This window comes from Eptatretus burgeri, chromosome 8, assembly GCF_056783735.1.
Source record: "Eptatretus burgeri isolate ZD-2024b chromosome 8, Ebu_testis_v1, whole genome shotgun sequence".
Taxonomy (NCBI): Eukaryota; Metazoa; Chordata; class Myxini; order Myxiniformes; family Myxinidae; genus Eptatretus; species Eptatretus burgeri.
In genome coordinates this window covers 5,372,274-5,391,383 of record NC_140968.1, presented here as the reverse complement: position 1 = coordinate 5,391,383, position 19,110 = coordinate 5,372,274, and the positions used below count along the sequence as shown (strand labels likewise).

The 19,110-nt window shown below is 42.4% G+C and overlaps 1 long non-coding RNA gene across 2 annotated transcripts; it reads left to right on the top strand.

The window, feature by feature from the left end:
• Nucleotides 1-7,266: 7,266 nt before the first annotated feature.
• Nucleotides 7,267-18,820, top strand: LOC147020985 (uncharacterized). 2 transcript variants are annotated; one of them, XR_015060692.1, is made up of 6 exons: nt 7,267-7,485; nt 7,673-9,451; nt 11,657-11,743; nt 12,484-12,572; nt 15,485-15,568; nt 15,700-18,820. It is a non-coding gene; the product is annotated as an uncharacterized LOC147020985 (long non-coding RNA). The 2 variants fall into 2 exon arrangements; XR_015060693.1 differs by lacking the exon at nt 11,657-11,743 and having other exon boundaries at nt 7,268-7,485.
• Nucleotides 18,821-19,110: the final 290 nt, after the last annotated feature.

The following is a 19,110-nucleotide window of genomic DNA, read 5'->3' as shown; positions in this document are numbered from 1 at the left end:
TTTTTAATTATATGTCAGTTATGTGGTCGTGAGGTGTTTTTAATAATATGGCCATTACGTGGTAGTGAGGTGTTTTTAATAATATGGACATGATGTGGTAGTGAAGTGTTTTTAATGATATGGCCATTACGTGGTAGTGAGGTGTATTTAATAATATGACCATGACGTGGTAGTGAGGTGTTTTTAATAATATGGCTGTTATGTGGTAGTGAAGTATTTTTAATGATATGGCCATTACGTTGTAGTGAGGTGTATTTAATAATATGGCCATTACGTGGTAGTGAGTTGTATTTAATAATATGGCCGTTATGTGGTAGTGAAGTATTTTTAATGATATGGCCATTACGTTGTAGTGAGGTGTATTTAATAATATGGCCATTACGTGGTAGTGAGTTGTATTTAATAATATGGCCGTTATGTGGTGGTGAAGTATTTTTAATGATATGGCCATTACGTTGTAGTAAGGTGTATTTAATAATATGGCCATTACGTGGTAGTGAGTTGTATTTAATAATATGGCCGTTATGTGGTAGTGAAGTATTTTTAATGATATGGCCATTACGTGGTAGTGAGGTGTATTTAATAATATGGCCATTACGTGGTAGTGAGGTGTATTTAATAATATGGCCGTTATGTGGGAGTGAAGTATTTTTAATGATATGACCATTACGTTGTAGTGAGGTGTATTTAATAATATGGCCATTCCGTGGTGGTGAAGTGTATTTAATAATATGGCCATGACGTGGTAGTGAGGTGTTTTTAATAATATGGCCGTTATGTGGTAGTGAAGTGTTTTTAATGATATGGCCATTACGTGGTAGTGAGGTGTATTTAATAATATGGCCATTACGTGGTAGTGAAGTGTATTTAATAATATGGCCATTATGTGGTAGTGAGGTGTATTTAATAATATAGCCATGACGTGGTCGTGAAGTGTTTTTAATGATATGGCCATTACGTGGTAGTGAAGTGTATTTAATAATATGGCCATTACGTGGTAGTGAGGTGTATTTAAAAATATGGCCATTATGTGGTAGTGAGGTGTATTTAATAATATGGCCATGACGTGGTAGTGAGGTGTATTTAAAAATATGGCCATTATGTGGTAGTGAGGTGTATTTAATAATATGGCCATTACGTGGTAGTGAGGTGTATTTAATAATATGGCCATTACGTGGTAGTGAAGTGTATTTAAAAATATGGCCATTATGTGGTAGTGAGGTGTATTTAATAATATGGCCATGACGTGGTCGTGAAGTGTTTTTAATGATATGGCCATTACGTGGTAGTGAAGTGTATTTAATAATATGGCCATTATGTGGTAGTGAGGTGTATTTAATAATTATATGGCCATGACGTGGTCGTTAAGTGTTTTTAATGATATGGCCATTACGTGGTAGTGAAGTGTATTTAATAATATGGCCATTACGTGATCGTGAAGTGTTTTTAATGATATGGCCGTTACGTGGTGGTGTGGTGTTGTTGATCACATGGCAATTACGTGGTGGTGAGGTGTTTTTAATCATGTGGCAGTTATGTGGTAGTGAGGTGTTTTTTATAACATGGCCGTTATGTGGTGGTGAGGTGTTTTTTATAATATGGCGGTTATGTGGTGGTGAGGTGTTTTTAATAATATGGCGGTTATGTGGTAGTGAGGTGTTTTTAATGATATGGTCATGATGTGGTAGTGAGGTGTTTTTAATAATATGGCCGTTATGTGGTAGTGAGGTGTTTTTTATAATATGGCCATTATGTGGTGGTGAGGTGTTTTTAATAATATGGCCGTTATGTGGTAGTGAGGTGTTTTTAATAATATGGCCGTTATGTGGTGGTGAGGTGTTTTTAATAATATGGCCGTTATGTGGTCGTGAGGTGTTTTTAATAATATGGCCGTTATGTGGTAGTGAAGTGTTTTTAATAATAAGGCCGTTATGTGGTGGTGAGGTGTTTTTTATAATATGGCCGTTATGTGGTTGTGAGGTGTTTTTAATAATATGGCCATGACGTGGTAGTGAGGTGTTTTTAATAATATGGCCGTTATGCGGTAGTGAGGTGTTTTTAATAATATGGCCGTTATGTGGTAGTGAGGTGTTTTTGATAATATGGCCGTTATGTGGTTGTGAGGTGTTTTTAATAATATGGCCGTTATGTGGTAGTGAGGTGTTTTTAATAATATGGCCGTTATGTAGTAGTGAGGTGTTTTTAATAATATGGTCATGATGTGGTATTGAGGTGTTTTTAATAATATGGCCGATATGTGGTTGTGAGGTGTTTTTAATAATATGGCCGTTATGTGGTTGTGAGGTGTTTTTAATAATATGGCCATGACGTGGTAGTGAGGTGTTTTTAATAATATGGCCGTTATGCGGTAGTGAGGTGTTTTTAATAATATGGCCGTTATGTGGTAGTGAGGTGTTTTTAATAATATGGCCGTTACGTGGTAGTGAGGTGTTTTTAATAATATGGCCGTTATGTGGTAGTGAGGTGTTTTTAATAATATGGCCGTTATGTGGTAGTGAGGTGTTTTTAATAATATGGCCGTTATGTGGTAGTGAGGTGTTTTTAATAACATGGCCGTTATGTGGTAGTGAGGTGTTTTTAATAATATGGACATGACGTGGTAGTGAGGTGTTTTTAATAATATGGCCGTTATGTGGTCGTGAGATGTTTTTAATAATATGGCCGTTATGTGATCGTGAGATGTTTTTAATAATATGGCCGTTATGTGGTAGTGAGGTGTTTTTAATAATATGGCCGTTATGTGGTGGTGAGGTGTTTTTAATAATATGGCCGTTATGTGGTAGTGAGGTGTTTTTAATAATATGGCCGTTATGTGGTAGTGAGGTGTTTTTAATAATATGGCCGTTATGTGGTGGTGAGGTGTTTTTAATAATATGGCCGTTATGTAGTAGTGAGGTGTTTTTAATAATATGGACATGACGTGGGAGTGAGGTGTTTTTAATAATATGGACATGACGTGGGAGTGACGTGTTTTTAATAATATGGCCGTTATGTGGTAGTGAGGTGTTTTTAATAATATGGCCGTTATGTGGTAGTGAGGTGTTTTTAATAATATGGCCGTTATGTGGTGGTGAGGTGTTTTTAATAATATGGCCGTTATGTAGTAGTGAGGTGTTTTTAATAATATGGCCGATACGTGGTAGTGAGGTGTTTTTAATAATATGGCAGTTATGTGGTCGTGAGGTGTTTTTAATAATATGACCATGATGTGGTAGTGAGGTGTTTTTAATAATATGGCCGTTATGTGGTAGTGAGGTGTTTTTAATAATATGGCCGTTATGGGGTCGTGAGGTGTTTTTAATAATATGACCATGATGTGGTAGTGAGGTGTTTTTAATAATATGGCCGTTATGTGGTAGTGAGGTGTTTTTAATAATATGACCATGATGTGGTAGTGAGGTGTTTTTAATAATATGGCCGTTACGTGGTAGTGAGGTGTTTTTAATAATATGGCTGTTATGGGGTCGTGAGGTGTTTTTAATAATATGGCCGTTATGTGGTCGTGAGGTGTTTTTAATAATATGGCCGTTATGTGGTGGTGAGGTGTTTTTAATAATATGGCAGTTATGTGGTCGTGAGGTGTTTTTAATAATATGGCCATTACGTGGTAGTGAGGTGTTTTTAATAATATGGCCGTTATGTGGTAGTGAGGTGTTTTTAATAATATGGCCGTTATGTGGTGGTGAGGTGTTTTTAATAATATGGCAGTTATGTGGTCGTGAGGTGTTTTTAATAATATGGCCATTACGTGGTAGTGAGGTGTTTTTAATAATATGGACATGATGTGGTAGTGAAGTGTTTTTAATGATATGGCCATTACGTGGTAGTGAGGTGTATTTAATAATATGGCCATGATGTGGTAGTGAGGTGTTTTTAATAATATGGCCGTTATGTGGTAGTGAAGTATTTTTCATGATATGGCCATTACGTTGTAGTGAGGTGTATTTAATAATATGGCTGTTATGTGGTAGTGAAGTATTTTTAATGATATGGCCATTACGTTGTAGTGAGGTGTATTTAATAATATGGCCATTCCGTGGTAGTGAAGTGTATTTAATAATATGGCCATGACGTGGTAGTGAGGTGTTTTTAATAATATGGCCGTTATGTAGTAGTGAGGTGTATTTAATAATATGGCCATTACGTGGTAGTGAGGTGTATTTAATAATATGGCCATTACGTGGTAGTGAAGTGTATTTAATAATATGGCCATTACGTGGTGGTGAGGTGTATTTAATAATATGGCCATTATGTGGTAGTGAGGTGTATTTAATAATATGGCCATTACGTGGTCGTGAAGTGTATTTAATAATATGGCCATTACGTGGTAGTGAGGTGTATTTAATAATATGGCCATTACGTGGTAGTGAAGTGTATTTAATAATATGGCCATTACGTGGTAGTGAGGTGTATTTAATAATATGGCCATTACGTGGTAGTGAAGTGTATTTAATAATATGGCCATTATGTGGTGGTGAGGTGTATTTAATAATATGGCCATTACGTGGTAGTGAGGTGTATTTAATAATATGGCCATTACTTGGTAGTGAAGTGTATTTAATAATATGGCCATTATGTGGTAGTGAGGTGTATTTAATAATATGGCCATTACGTGGTCGTGAAGTGTATTTAATAATATGGCCATTACGTGGTAGTGAGGTGTATTTAATAATATGGCCATTACGTGGTCGTGAAGTGTATTTAATAATATGGCCATTACGTGGTAGTGAGGTGTATTTAATAATATGGCCATTACGTGGTAGTGAGGTGTATTTAATAATATGGCCATTACGTGGTCGTGAAGTGTATTTAATAATATGGCCATTACGTGGTCGTGAAGTGTATTTAATAATATGGCCATTACGTGGTAGTGAGGTGTTTTTAATAATATGGCCATTACGTGGTAGTGAAGTGTATTTAATAATATGGCCATTACGTGGTAGTGAAGTGTATTTAATAATATGGCCATTACGTGGTAGTGAAGTGTATTTAATAATATGGCCGTTATGTGGTAGTGAGGTGTTTTTAATAATATGGCCATTACGTGGTCGTGAAGTGTTTTTAATGATATGGCCGTTACGTGGTGGTGTGGTGTTGTTGATCACATGGCAATTACGTGGTGGTGAGGTGTTTTTAATCATGTGGCAGTTATGTGGTGGTATTTTTTCATATATTACATATGTATATATATCGATGGATATATATATACACACACATGAAAAGCACGGTGAGGTGCTGAAGCCTGATTCAGTCCGGGAAGCCGTGAAGACTATATGCCTATTAACAATGTCCTGTGTGTTAATTCCCCAAGACCCTGAAGACCCAAAAAGACCCCGAAGACCCAAAATACTCCAAAGACCCAAAAGATCCCTAAGACCCTTTTAGACCCCTTTGACCTTAACAACATTTGGACCCCTTACACCCTTCAGACAGATTAGACAGTTTCGAGCCTTGACCATTTCGACCACTTGGACCTTCTTTTATCGCAAATAAATTTCATATAAATATAATATCACCAATATTAAAAAATAAATTCACAGAAAATAAATGTTTGTATTATGATTGGTGTTAATCAAGGCAACAGAAAATATGTGACATCAATCTCTGCAACGATGTGTGGAGAGGCGAGCACGTGTGAGCCGATACTCATACTGTCCCCATTATTTTTGCAATGCTTCTTCACAACAATCTCAATGGATTACCTTCTGTGTTCAGAGTCCCAAAGCTGTACAATCATATCTGACACAAATAAAGAACATGGATAAAACATCGCGAAATGGTGATGAGAAAAACACTTCAAAAATCTGGCAGTGACGAGTGAAGCTGGAGGGTGTTTATTGCAATAAAAATGCACTGGCAGATTGACACAGAAATGAGGACAGATGTACTGTGTTCTTGTGATGTAGGAGAGAAAGAGGTCTAATTAGGGTGAGAAACCAGCAACTCCTCCCCAGAGATACCACCCACATAAAGGACCTTCTTATGGGATTTCTGCCTATATATATATATATATATATATATATATATATATATATATATATATATATATATATATATATATATATATATATATATATATATATATATATATATATATATATATATATATATATATGTGTGACCTTTTTGATTGCAATCCCATTGTTATAGCAGAAGCCACCACCAAGCAGATAAAGTACAAAACGACCTGCACATTGTTTTAAAATGGTCTCTTGTTTTTTTCTTTCTTTCTTTTTGAAAAAGGTGCTCAAAGGAGAGACCGTGTCCTGGGGTCGAACTGCCTGTGTTTGTCTTGAATTGTTTGATGCGAGTCCAGCCCGCCGGTTTTTGCGCCCATAAACACCTCACTAATCTTCCTTTCCTCGGCTGCCACATGTCGTGAGACTTGTTGAAACTGGACATTGACAGAGTGTGAGCTTTTCACGTCGAGTTGCAACCCAGCGGCAAAGCGGTGAAAATACGGGCAAGGAGGGGGTGCAATGGGAGGTCAGAGAGAAATTAACATTCAGCCGGTGTTTAGCGATCTTTATTCACATTGTATCGTTTCAGTGGTTTTATGACCAAGCGTTGCAACAGGATATAAAAACATATGCCAAGGTTTCATGCAAAAATAAATAAATAAATAAATAAATAAATAAACCTGGAGATCCAAGCTCATGGAAGAGCTGTCTGCAGGTGAGCATTTTGTAAACTGACTGTCCTATTTGTTCATCAAAGTTATCCCATGTCACATTTAGAAAAAAACTACTTGGCATTGTGTGCCGATGACATTGCCTGCGCTCGTCCCTGATGAAGGGACCAGCACAGGCATTGTAGCGGTGTCATTCGAAAAGCAAATCCGTTGTTGCTGTCTTTCAGTCGAAGGTCAGGCCAAGCCAGCCAATTTGTGCAAAACTTGGGCCAAAAACTTTCCCTCGGCTGATCCCTCAATAAGCTGAACATAATTATTGGAGCCATAATGGTAGTCGAACTAGTCGTCGTAGTAGTAGTCATAGTCGTCAGTGGTGCACTGTTAAAACAACAGTTTCAAAATATAGCGATTGAGTCCAATCTTTTTAATCACACGAATGTGACCATCTTTCTGCGGAGAATAGTCCATATACTTGAATTAGTTAGTCCTTTTAGCGAATAGTTTTTCTTGAAGAATAAAGATCCACTTTTTTTTTTTTGCGAATCCAAAGTTATTCTCTTGCACTTTCAAACAATGAAATTTGACACAATAAACATTGATGTCATTTGGTACAAAACTTATAGCCAGAGTGGTAAAACTGCATTCCTCCTCAAAGTGGGTCATCAGCAGTGGGATGTTTCCAGAGACCGAGCGCTGTTTTGGGTGAGCAACATCGGTGCAGGCACACTCGATTTCCCCCAGAAGCTTCCTGGCCTCCTCGGCTGCTGCTCCGAGATGCTCCATGAACACTCCAGTGCTCACCTTGTAAACACATGATATGTGGAAGCAACTTTGTAAGGTTATGTTCAATCACCTAACGTCTGTTTTACATCAAAATCTGATGTGCACAATCCTGTTTATGGTGAAACGTACACGTAAACTTGAAACTGTATTGAAAATATTTTCTCAAAATCTGCTTTCATTTCAAAAGCTGACAATTCTTCTTTCTCTTCCTTTTTTTTTAATTTTTTTTTATTTTAGAAGGGGTGAGGCTGAATGGAATCGAACCTTCTCTCATACGTATAATCAACAGCCTTTTCGTCCAACTGACTCCAACCTATCTCACTGCGATGAGTATCTCCATATGCACCTCATCAATGCCCGGCACTTCCTTTCTTCATCCTCTTTAATGTTGTCCGCACCTCCTCCTCCGTGATGTCCTCCAATTCCACTTTCCCCTCCACATAACGTGGTAGCTTCAGCTTGAATTGCATCCTCCTTTGTTTAACAGATCCTTAATATAACTCTTCCTAAACCTTCAATACTGTCCCCCCTCTCTGGCACGAGCATCTTGTCGCCATCCATAATCACCATCCTTGTCATCAGCCAATTTATAAAGAGTATTCTTCCCACCGTTCTCTTCCAACTTGCTGTACACATCCGTTCCCATATCATTCCTTGCCTTATCCACAGCTCTCCTTGCTGCTTTCTTCTTTTGACCATCGAAGTGCATCAACCATGAATCTCATTGTCCCCCCCTCTATCCTTCATCTTCTCTGTCCTCTTCCAAACCTCTTTCTCACTGACAACCTCCACTACTTCCTCCATCCTTCATACCTGGTTTCTGTTCCTTGACAATACACCCTTTCCAAATGTTCTTGCAAACAAAACTTCTGCAATTCCCCTAAATGCCTCTCTGTACTTCTTCAATTCCTCTTCCAAACCTTCATTGTCTTCACTAACTTCTTCATGCTTGGTCCTCACCCTCTCCCTGTACTCCATAGCGACGTTGTTCCTGCACTTACCCCATCTTATCATCTTCCTGCCCTTGCTCTTAACCTGCTTCCTTTTCTGCATACATACAACAAACACAACCGGCTTTTACTGGGTGGTGACATGGTCTCCTGCCACAACCTTAAAGTTCTTGATCCTCCACAACTGTTGTTTCTTAACTACCGATAAATCCAGTTCCGTTTTGTGTTTCTACTTCTGGAAATAATGTTGTGGCCGAACAAACCAGCTATGGCGAACCCATTTCTCGCCACCAGCTACATCAGCCCTCGACCCTCTCTATTCCTCATTCCCCATCCAAATTTACTAACACATTCCTCTTCACCGGCACCGCTACTCCCACATGCTTGGTGATGTGTCCCGCAACTCACAGCATCACCTCCAGCTCGACTATTCCCATCATCCTCTCAAGTGTGCCCCTGAACTGCTTCTCTGTCTCAGTCCTTTCCCTCTATGGCCCCAATATCGACATAGCACACACACCATTTGCCTATATATTATGCCATAACTCTCTGTCCATCCCATCTTTCCCACTCTGTCCACATCCTTGCTGATCCCTTCCGATGCTACTATTCCAGTGCCATTATTCCTTTCACCCCTCCCACGTGGAACTGCTTGTACCATCCTGCCAACCTCTTCGCCCTGTCCCCTCTCTATCTTGTCTCCTGACCACAAAACACTTCCAACCTCCTTCTCTGCATCATCATCTCCACCATTTTAACTCCTCTCCCCTCTATTGATCCCACATTCAGACAACCTAGCTGGACCTTGCTACTGAATTTCTGTGTGATGACCAGGACATTGCAAACTGAACAGGTCAGGTCAGGTGTGGGATCATGTGCCGGAGCAGCACGTCGCTGCATCTACTTTCCGCCGGTACTCCAGGGGCCTCCGTCTGGCCATCCCCCAGGCAGATGCCAGGCCCATCCCCATCTCCTTGAGATGCCGGTCAATCTGCTGCAGCCACGAGGCACGTGGTTGGCCCATTGGCCTCCTCCACTCACGAGACTCCCTCGCTGAGAGAATCTGGTGAGCAGGATTAGTGTCAGATATATATTGTTACGGCCGTGGAAATTCGCAATCCACCATAAAGGGTCCTTAGATCAGTTATGACGCTAAGTTCATGTGTAGTTAGTCCACACCTGTTATTTAGGGGGAATATGTGTGATTCATCTGGGCTGCGACGCTTTGAGTTAGCCATTTTTCTTTTCTCTATCGTTATTTTTGATCCAACAACCTCAAACTAACCAACGACAACGGCAAAAAAGAAACCTGCACGAGTGCGCGGGTTTGCGCACCCATCTGCGGTACCAAGGCTGGCACGGGAAGGGGGGCAGGGCAGCTCCCTCCCCATTGATGGAGGCCCGGCGTGAGGCGGTCGGAGTGGGGGCACGCCCCCCTTCGAGAGCCTTCTGGAAACGCGTCGAAGGGAGGTGGAGCCGCGAAGGGGGCGGAGCCCCGCCTTACAAAAGGAAAATGGACGCGAGGCTCACTCTCTCCCTGATCGTGGCTCATGTTGGCTGTAGCTCTCTCCAAAAAGGCTCGATCTCTCTCGCTCTCTCTCTCTCTCTCTCTCTCTCTCTCTCTCTCTCTCTCTCTCTCTCTCTCTCTCTCTCTCTCTCTCTCTCTCTCTCTCTCTCTCTCTCTCTCAAAAAAGGCTTGGTCTCGCTCCTTGGGTCTCGCTCTCCAAAGCGCTCCCTTCCTCCTCTCTCGTTCCCACGCTCGTGGCCCGGCGCGGCCTGTTGGTGGAGACACGGACGGGAGGCGCCGCAGTGTGGCCTGTGGTGGACCTGCGCGTCCAGACAAGGGGTGCGGAGAGGGTTTGCCGGCTGCAGGGGAGGCCGGAACCAGGCGCGACCATGCTGACGGTAGTAGGAGAGGAGGACTCGACGGTCCATGAGGGAAGTCACTTCTTTTCTTTTCGGGCTTTTGTGTGTGTGTGTTTGTGGCGCCAGTCTTGCAAAGTAAAACCTGTATGTGACTGTGCTGTAAATAATTGCCTTTTATTCGGTTGTAGCTCTGCGTTGCTTTAATTGTTTTAACTGTTATATGTGCATTTTTGTATCGCTGTGAATACGTGTGTGTGTGTGTGTGTGTGTGTGTGTGTGTGTGTGTGTGTGTGTGTGTGTGTGTGTGTGTGTGTGTGTGTGTGTGTGTGTGTGTGTGTGTGTGTGTGTGTGTGTGTGTGTGTGTGTGTGTGTGTGTGTGTGTGTGTGTGTGAAATAAAAGTGTGCTTGTCCAATTGTCCCCCGTTTCGCTTCATCCTTTCCTTTGTTGAATCTCCATCTTGCATCACGTAAGGGATTGATAGTGGGTTTAAAACACCCGGTAACTAATCTGAACCTGCGAGGTCGACGATAACTCCGCTCGGTTATCCCTGTAGCACGGAACGAGCCGCTTAAGCGGTTCGTGTCCGGAGTCGACCTGTGGCGTGGTACAACCCCTCGGTAGGTTACCCGTGCAAGTACTTAGGTATATCGACTTTCGGCAATTCACCCTATTTCGTGCGGGTAGAATGCAGACTGGGTTGTAGTGAGGTTAAACCCCCACCCGTGACTAGCTCCTTGGCGATGGTTCCAAAAGGGTCACGACTGAATTGTCCGTTCCGGTGGGCAACGCGTCGCGATTCGAGTTACGTGGCCGATCGCACGCCGGGCGGGCGAAATTCGTAATAATATATATATATATATATATATATATATATATATATATATATATATATATATATATATATATATATATATCGATCGGAGAGGGCATTTACACTTTTTTTTTCGACCTTTACACTCTTTGGTGTTTTCTTTAACCTTTCCACATTTCTTTAGATTTTTACACTTTTTTTTTTTTTTTAGATCTTCACACCTTTCAGAGTTTTGCTCTTTTCAGACATTTGCCCTTTAGACCATTTGGATCTTTCATTTGCAATGGATGACAATTCATCTGCCACACAAAATAAGTCCTGACAAGAGTTTGAAATCTCTTATTACTTTTTCCAGTTGAAGCTTGTTCTCCTCAAAGCAGGCAAAGTAATATTTCAACATTCGACGCATCCACATTTATCCGATTTTGATCAAATGGTGCGGTTCGTGCAGCATGAGACTACAGAGACTAAAAGCCCTCAACTGTTCCAAAAGATATTAGGGAATCTTTTATATCTTCAGGATTGCACACGAGAAAGCTGTATTTATGGTCCATCCGAAAGATGTAATGGTGCTTCCTGTTGCCACCTCACAGGTACAAGTCTAATCCTATTCTTCCATCAGTCTCTTCGAATTGATGGTGGTGCTTGTTAGGGCAGTGGATTCGACGTTTCGTAAGGATGTAAGTGTCGGTGGCATAAGGAACATTCTGATTGTCTCTTGATATGTTTTGCACAAGTGTCATTTGGGATAACAGAATCTCATAAATCGTGGGACAGAGGGGCAGAGCAGAGGAAATGGTATTCAGACAACGACGTGCCAAACCAGCATCGCCGGGCCAGGCAATGTGCACCCTATTTTCTTTCAACAACAGGAAAACTTGAGGGCTCTTCCACATTCTTGTGGCTTCATATGGGTTTTGCCTCTTGCATTTTATTCCTTCTTCTGAATTGTCCTCATTTCCCCCAACCCCCACCTGTGCACAGCAGCAGAATAATGCGTCAACATTTTTGGTGTTTGATTTCTGCATGAAAAAGGCCATTCATTTTTGAATCGCTGTGCAGCCTTTAGTTGGAAAGACATTGACAGAAGTTGGTGAAGTTTTAAGGTAAAGGAAACGCAGGCAGAACAAATGTAATTCTATTTGGACGATGTTGTGGAGCAATTCAGCCATAAGTATGGCAGTGAAGTGGTATAGAAACATATTATAGAGATAGTATAGGTACTTACAGATGTTATTGAGATAGTAGAGACATTTTATAATTATACAAATAGTATAGGTAGTGTGTGTGTGTGTGTGTGTGTGTGTGTGTGTGTGTGTGTGTGTGTGTGTGTGTGTGTGCGCGTGCGTGCGTGCGTGCGTGCGTGCGTGCGTGCGTGTGTGTGTCTGTACACATGTGTGCGTGTCCGTGCGGTGACCAGATTCGGTGGAATAATGGTTGGAGCATCTGGGTGATCGCTGGGCGGTGGCTGACCCCAGCCAAGTCAAGCCGAAAAAAACTTTAATGATGGTATGTACTGCTTCCTTGTTTGACGCTTTACATTTGAAAGGATCCAGTTTGGGCAAACAATGCTGGGAAGGCAATGGCAAGCCACCCATTATAACCCTTACCAAGAAATTGCTTTGGCAAGACCAATGCTCTGTAAAGAGTATGGTACATCTGAATTAAAAACACACAAGGTGTTTCAAAAGTTAGTTTGCCAAGAATTCCATTCTGCATGAAATATATTGTTGCGGATTCGCGCCCGCCGGCGTGCGGACGGCCACGTAACTCGAATCGCGGCACGTCGCCCACCGGACGGACAATCCAGTCGTGACCCTCTCGGACTAACGCCGGGAACCAGTCACGGGTGGACCTTTCGGTCTCACCGCAATCGAGCCAATCGGCCCCCGCATGGGATAGGGTTGCTCGCCAAATTCGACCTACCTAAGTACCCACACGGAGGGTAGACCGGGCGATCGCACCTCGCCGCAGGTCGACTTCGGACACGGGCCACTTAAGCGACCCGTTCCGTACTATCGGGATAACCGAGCGGTGTTATCGTCGGCCTCGACGGTTCGATTAATTATCGGGCGTATTCAGCCCACTACCAACCCTTTACGTGAAGCAAGATGAGGATTCAATGAGAGAAATGACGAAGTGAAGCGGGAAACAGTTCAACATAAAGCACATTTATTCGCGATGAACGGAAAGCACACATATACAATTCCACCAAAAGCACATAGAAGGAAAAGAAACACAATGCAATTTTACACAAAAAGCAAATGTAAAAGCGAAGACACAATGCAGAGCTATCCGACTACCGAGCACACGGCAACACTTATACAATTCTACTTCACAGACGGCGCCGACAACACATACCCAAAACCAAGAAAAAGAACACCCTCAAGGATGAGGCGGGCCTGAGGCCGAGACCGGGTCGGGCCTACCCGTCTGGTGATGAGACGCGGAGCGGCGATGGTGCCTCAACTCCGCGGGCCTCGCGGACAGTGTCTGGTAGGGGGTGGGAAGGGGGCCCCCTTGGTCGCACTATCTCAGCACGGGGGGAAACAGGAGGGGGTTGCTGATGCTCGGGGAAAGGAGGATTTTTACTCTGTCTCGGGTCCCGCGACGAGCGTCTCCACCTCGACCAGGTCGCGCCGTCGGCCTCCCTGGTGTGCAGCTCCCGGCACCGACGCGAGCACCCCCTCGTCTGCCCTCGCCGCCGCCGCCTCTCCACAGCTCCGTCCTCTTCGCTCCGACTCCAACTCCGAACTCTTCCTCCTGCGAACTCCTTCCAACGCACACACAACCCCAACGCACACGACGACACCCTTGACGAACGCAGCCGCTTATATAAGCCCCGTGGCTTCGCCTTTGACCCCCTGCCTTCGACCTTTCACCTCGCTCCCCATTGGCCCGAGAAAAAGTGGGCGTGAATGCATTTTGATCCATGAATTTGCATATAGCGACCGCCCTCCAACGCCCTGGAGGCGGGGCCAAATCGCCCCTCGCTCACCGATTGGACGGAACAAAAGTGGGCGTGTGTCGTTTTTGATCCGTTTTTGGAGCGGAAAGTCCGTGGTTTTGTACACGCTGTTCGGCGCGCGCCCTGCACGAGTCCAGTACCGGTACCCACAAGCGGCGCAAGAACGGTGGCGATGCGACGGTTGCGAGGGTTGACGGTCAAGGTCGTGGCTGTTGTGGTGAAGCGGCGCTGTGGTGGGTGGTTGATGTTGTGATGACTGTTGAAACGCGGTTGGCGGTGGTAATCATGGCGGTTGGTCCAAAATAAAGATAGTAAAAGAAAAACGGCTATCCTGAAGAGTCGCAGCACGCATGAATAACATTTATTCCCTCTAGACAACGGGTTTGGGCCTAACTACACATATACTTACCGAGATATCTCACCTAAGGGACCTGAATGGTGGTTTGCGAATTTGGTAACCACAACAATATAAACAAACAAGAAAAAGACGTCATGAAGAGCACGGTACTTGTAAAATCCACCCCCCTCTCCAAAGGTTGCCATGGGTACATCAAATTGTCCATTTAATCAAGATTAAAATTGACAATCTTAATCAAAGCTCAGGTCAATCGGATGAAAATCGATTATTTTTCAGATTGAAATTGATGATTTTAGAAGTTTGACCCTGAGTTGACCTTTGATCTTTTGACCTCAAAATTAGTTGGTTTCTAAATTCAGTGATGGACTAATGCAATTGCTGTTTAATATTCAGGTTAATCGGTTGAATATTGATGGTTTTAGAAGTTTGACCTTGAGTTGACCTTTGACCGTTTGACCTCAAAATAGTTGGTTTCTAAATTCAGTGATGGACTATATAAATATTGTTCAACGTTGAAGTTAATAGGATGTAAATTGACGATTTTTCAGTTGAAAATTGATGGTTTTAGAAGTTTGACCTTGAGTTGACATTTGACCTTTTGATCTCAAAAAATAGTTGGTTTCCCAATTCAGTGACGCAACATGAAAATCCTGTTCAAATTTCAAGTCAATCGGGTGAAGAATGACGATTTTAGAAATTCGACCTCAGGATGACCTTTGACCTCAAAATCAATAGGCTTCTCAGTTGAGGCTACCTCTACAGCTAAGTAAAGTTTCATGACGATCAGTTTAGAATTGCGACCTGTAGGCAATTGACAATCAGACAAACAGACAGACAGAATAACAAAATCGACTTACAAACATAATTGAAAAATCTTCGATTTTGCAAGTAATAAACATTAGATGAAGAATCTTTTTATTTTTACATTGTGCAAACATTGCATCTCTAAACTGTTCTAATCTTTACAAAACTGTTCTGATCATAACTTCATGACTTCACAGAAGGTGCTCAAAATGACCACCTTCATTCTCTTTACATTTTTCACTCCTTTTTGATAACATCATAACAGAGATTTTGAATTTTTTTGAATCCTAGATCTGCTGTTGCACGATTGAACAAGCCATTCACAAAATTGGTATCGTCGATCTGGATCATCGTCATTTACAGCTTCTCTAACAAGTGCGGTTTGCAAGGTTTATCTTTGATTTCTTAAAAATTCGATGGACACTGGCTGAAGCTCTCGGAACAGACTTTTGAGGATTGTTCAAAAATGAGTTTCCAACAATTTGTTTGTTTTGCGCCTGTTGTAGCTGTTCCCGGGTGACCACTCGTTGGAGCATCTGCGATGTTTCCTGCTGCATCAAACTTCGTATCAAGCTTGTGTATTGCTCGTCTTTGTGGAAAACGAACACTTGGAAACATCATTTTTCAGTACATCAGGAGACTGCTTCGGCAGCACTGACACTCTGTACAGAGTGTGGTCCCCATGGATGGATAATGGACATAAAAAACAGGCATGAATAACGAATGTCACGTGATAGACAGGGTCATGTAATAGACACTGGAGAAAATGGCGGTAAAACCCGGAATTTTATTTATTTATATACCTTTCAACCTCTTTAAACCTTTTATTATCGCCGCCGCCGAAAGAGGTTATGTTTTCATCCCTGTCTGTCTGTCTGTCTGTCTTTTTCTTTGTTACTTGCGAAAATTGAAGGTTTTTCAAGTATATTGGTTGGTTGCGTGTGTGTTGTTACTTGGCAAAAAAATTTTTTGCCCAGTATGTTCTGTCTGTTTGTCTGTTTTTTGTTGGTTTTTTGTCTGTTTGTATGTCATTCACCTGGAGGTCACAATTCCAAACCGATCTTCATGAAACTTCACCACCTGGTAGAGTTCGTCATAAATATAAGCAAGAAACCTATTGTTTTTGAGGTCAAAAGGTCATAATGGATTTCAAAATCAGGTCACCAACTTTGCCAGATTTCTAAAAGCCTCAATTTTCATCCGATTGACATGATATTTGAAGAGGATTTGCGTATCAGGTCAGTTTTAGTTTTACAGTAGTTGTACTTCAATTTTTTTTTTTTTAAAATACAGGTTTAATGTTTGGTGTATAAAGGTGATGTTTAGAAATAGACTCCTTCAACAGCACCAACCTTTGGAAATTGTTTACAGTCGTTAAAATCATTATTCTATTACAATTGAAGTCAATGCTGGGGATATCGTGGTCTGTGAACTCTCCAGTTGCGAGTGCAATTTAATTAATGTCTGTAATTTTCACCGCTTCTTTGACGAAGAGGTCACATATTTATTGTTTATATTTGATTTTGGCAGAAGTTGATCCCCCACCATCACCCTCCCCCCCCCCCAAATCCATTTTTCATGCATGTCCTCTCCATTTGCACTAATTCTTACTCCCATCTCCTCCCAAAATTCTGTTCCCTCTTTCCCCACTTATCTCACACTGTCCTATCCTAATTTTCCTTTTATCATCTTTTAATTTAATTAACTTAGACTGTGATGCATCAATATAGACTGTTATGAACTTGGGCGATGTCGCATCATGGAGTGCTTGGGAGGGGGGGGGGGATGTAGCAAAACTATTCCAAGCTTTGTGATGATGGAATTCTTGTTTCAGGCCCCATCATACATTGTCACGGATGAATTTGTCACTGTACTATGCGGATAATGCCACCGATAGGCCTGGTCACAGATGTGGTTATGGTCAATCTCACCGATTCATTTAGAGTGACATAAAAAGTAGCAACAAAGAAGTGGATATGTTGCTGTGGAGAAACAATAACAATGGGTAGAGAAGAGCAGAGAATGCAGAGCGAGCGATAGAATGAAAATTGAATGGAACATTGAGCCGTGGAGAGCACGGAGTGCGTTGACAACTGCGATCACTGTTGAAGAGGGACTTGTGAGCCGGAGCTTTGTTCAAGCTGTGTCCCATACAGCTGGAAAAGTTGTGTTGGCTGAGAGCAGGGAAAGCACTGGAAGGGATATTAGGGACACTAAGATGATAAAGAAGAGTAGAGCAGAGATTCCTAATTAAGAGGACATTCTTTGGTGATGAAGGAATATTTTTTTGCAACTGTTAAATGTGGAGAATGGATGGGATCTATTAGAAGAGGTCAGCAAAGTGCAAGGACCAGTAAGAGGTGAAGAGCAGGAGGCATTCATGGCAGCTGTAGGGGAAAACTAAAATTGGGGAAACTAGTGTACCATCACGGGTGGTGATGGAGATGATTCAGGGGTTTGGGAATTGAGGAGTGTATTGACTTTGACAGTTGTTGATTCATATTTGTGAAAAGAAGAGGCCACCAGAGGATTGACGGGAGAGTTACTTCGTGGCTATCTGCAAGAATAAAGCAGATGTTATCGTGTGTGACAATTACAATGGTATCAGGCTGATGAGAGCAAGTGTTCAAATGCTAATCAGTGGGGAACCTCAGACCCTTTTGGGCAGCAATAATGGCAGTCCCCCATGACCATTCATCATCTGGCCCAAGGGAGTATGAACCTTCATTGAAAGGTGATTGCAAAAATCAGTATTGGAAAGGGTGGTGATTGATAGGCCAAGGGGAGTTGGTGGGAATTGATGGGATGCAATTTGGGTTTATGCCAGGTAGCAGAACAACAGATTCTGTATTTGTTCTTGCAAGGAGAGATAGGAATTTTTTTTTTTTTGGAAGGGAACAGAAAGTTAGATGAATGAATCTGGAGAAAGCTGAGCATATATTTGGGCTCCAAGAGAGATGATGTCTGAGAGGCACCTGAAATACTGGTAGAGTAGAGGTGATGTGTGAGGGGCTAATATATAAGTTAGAATTCAGAATGGTTAATCAGAGGCATTTGATGGTTGAGGTCCTTGGCTTAAGATCCTAGGGTCTTGAGTTCAATCCCCTGTCGGGCCATTGAATTCACACCAGGTAGGGTTGACTCAGCCTGCCATCCTTCCGAGGTTGGCAAAATGGGTTCCAACGTGTTGGTAACGGGCATTGCATCAGTGGCAGTGGCACAGCAACGCCCTCAGAAAATGATGCAGCCAAGCAGTCACAGGCTGCGCAGCCACAGCCAAGCAGTCACAGGCTGCGTAGCCACAGCCAAGCAGTCACAGGCTGCGCAGCCACAGCCAAGCAGTCACATGAATAAATAACGAGGCATTTGAGATTGCGGTAGCTCACATTCAAAGGTGAGCTCTTCATCCTTTTCTGTATGCGGTGATGGTTGATGTATTGAGTGAGGGCGAAAGAAGAGGGTTACATTTGGGGAATGTTGTTTGCAGATGATTTGGTGATGCCATCAGGCTCTGATGAGGGACAAAAGGAAGCAACGGTTGCATGGCCGGAAAGTGGGTCACAGAGGATAATTGTGGCTAAAGGTGAGCAAGAGAGGAGCAACGAAGATGAGGATATTTAGGATGGGGTGGGCAGTGAGTTAAAGCAGGTGGGAACACTTAAGTGAGTTCTACTTTGGAGGGAGGGGGAAAGAGAGGGGGAAAGAGAGAGAGAGAGGGGTGAGTGTTTGTGGGGTGGTCTCTCATCGAAATATTGTGATTAATTTTTACAAAACTGTGTAATAAGACGCGTTCTGTAAGGAGCACTTTGACCTTGAGAAAGGAAGAGGAGAGATTTCTGCAGAGAATGAATGTGCATTTGTTCAGAGGGGTGAAGGGGTTCTCTTTGAGGGTGGGGGGGGGGAAGAAGAGGAATGAA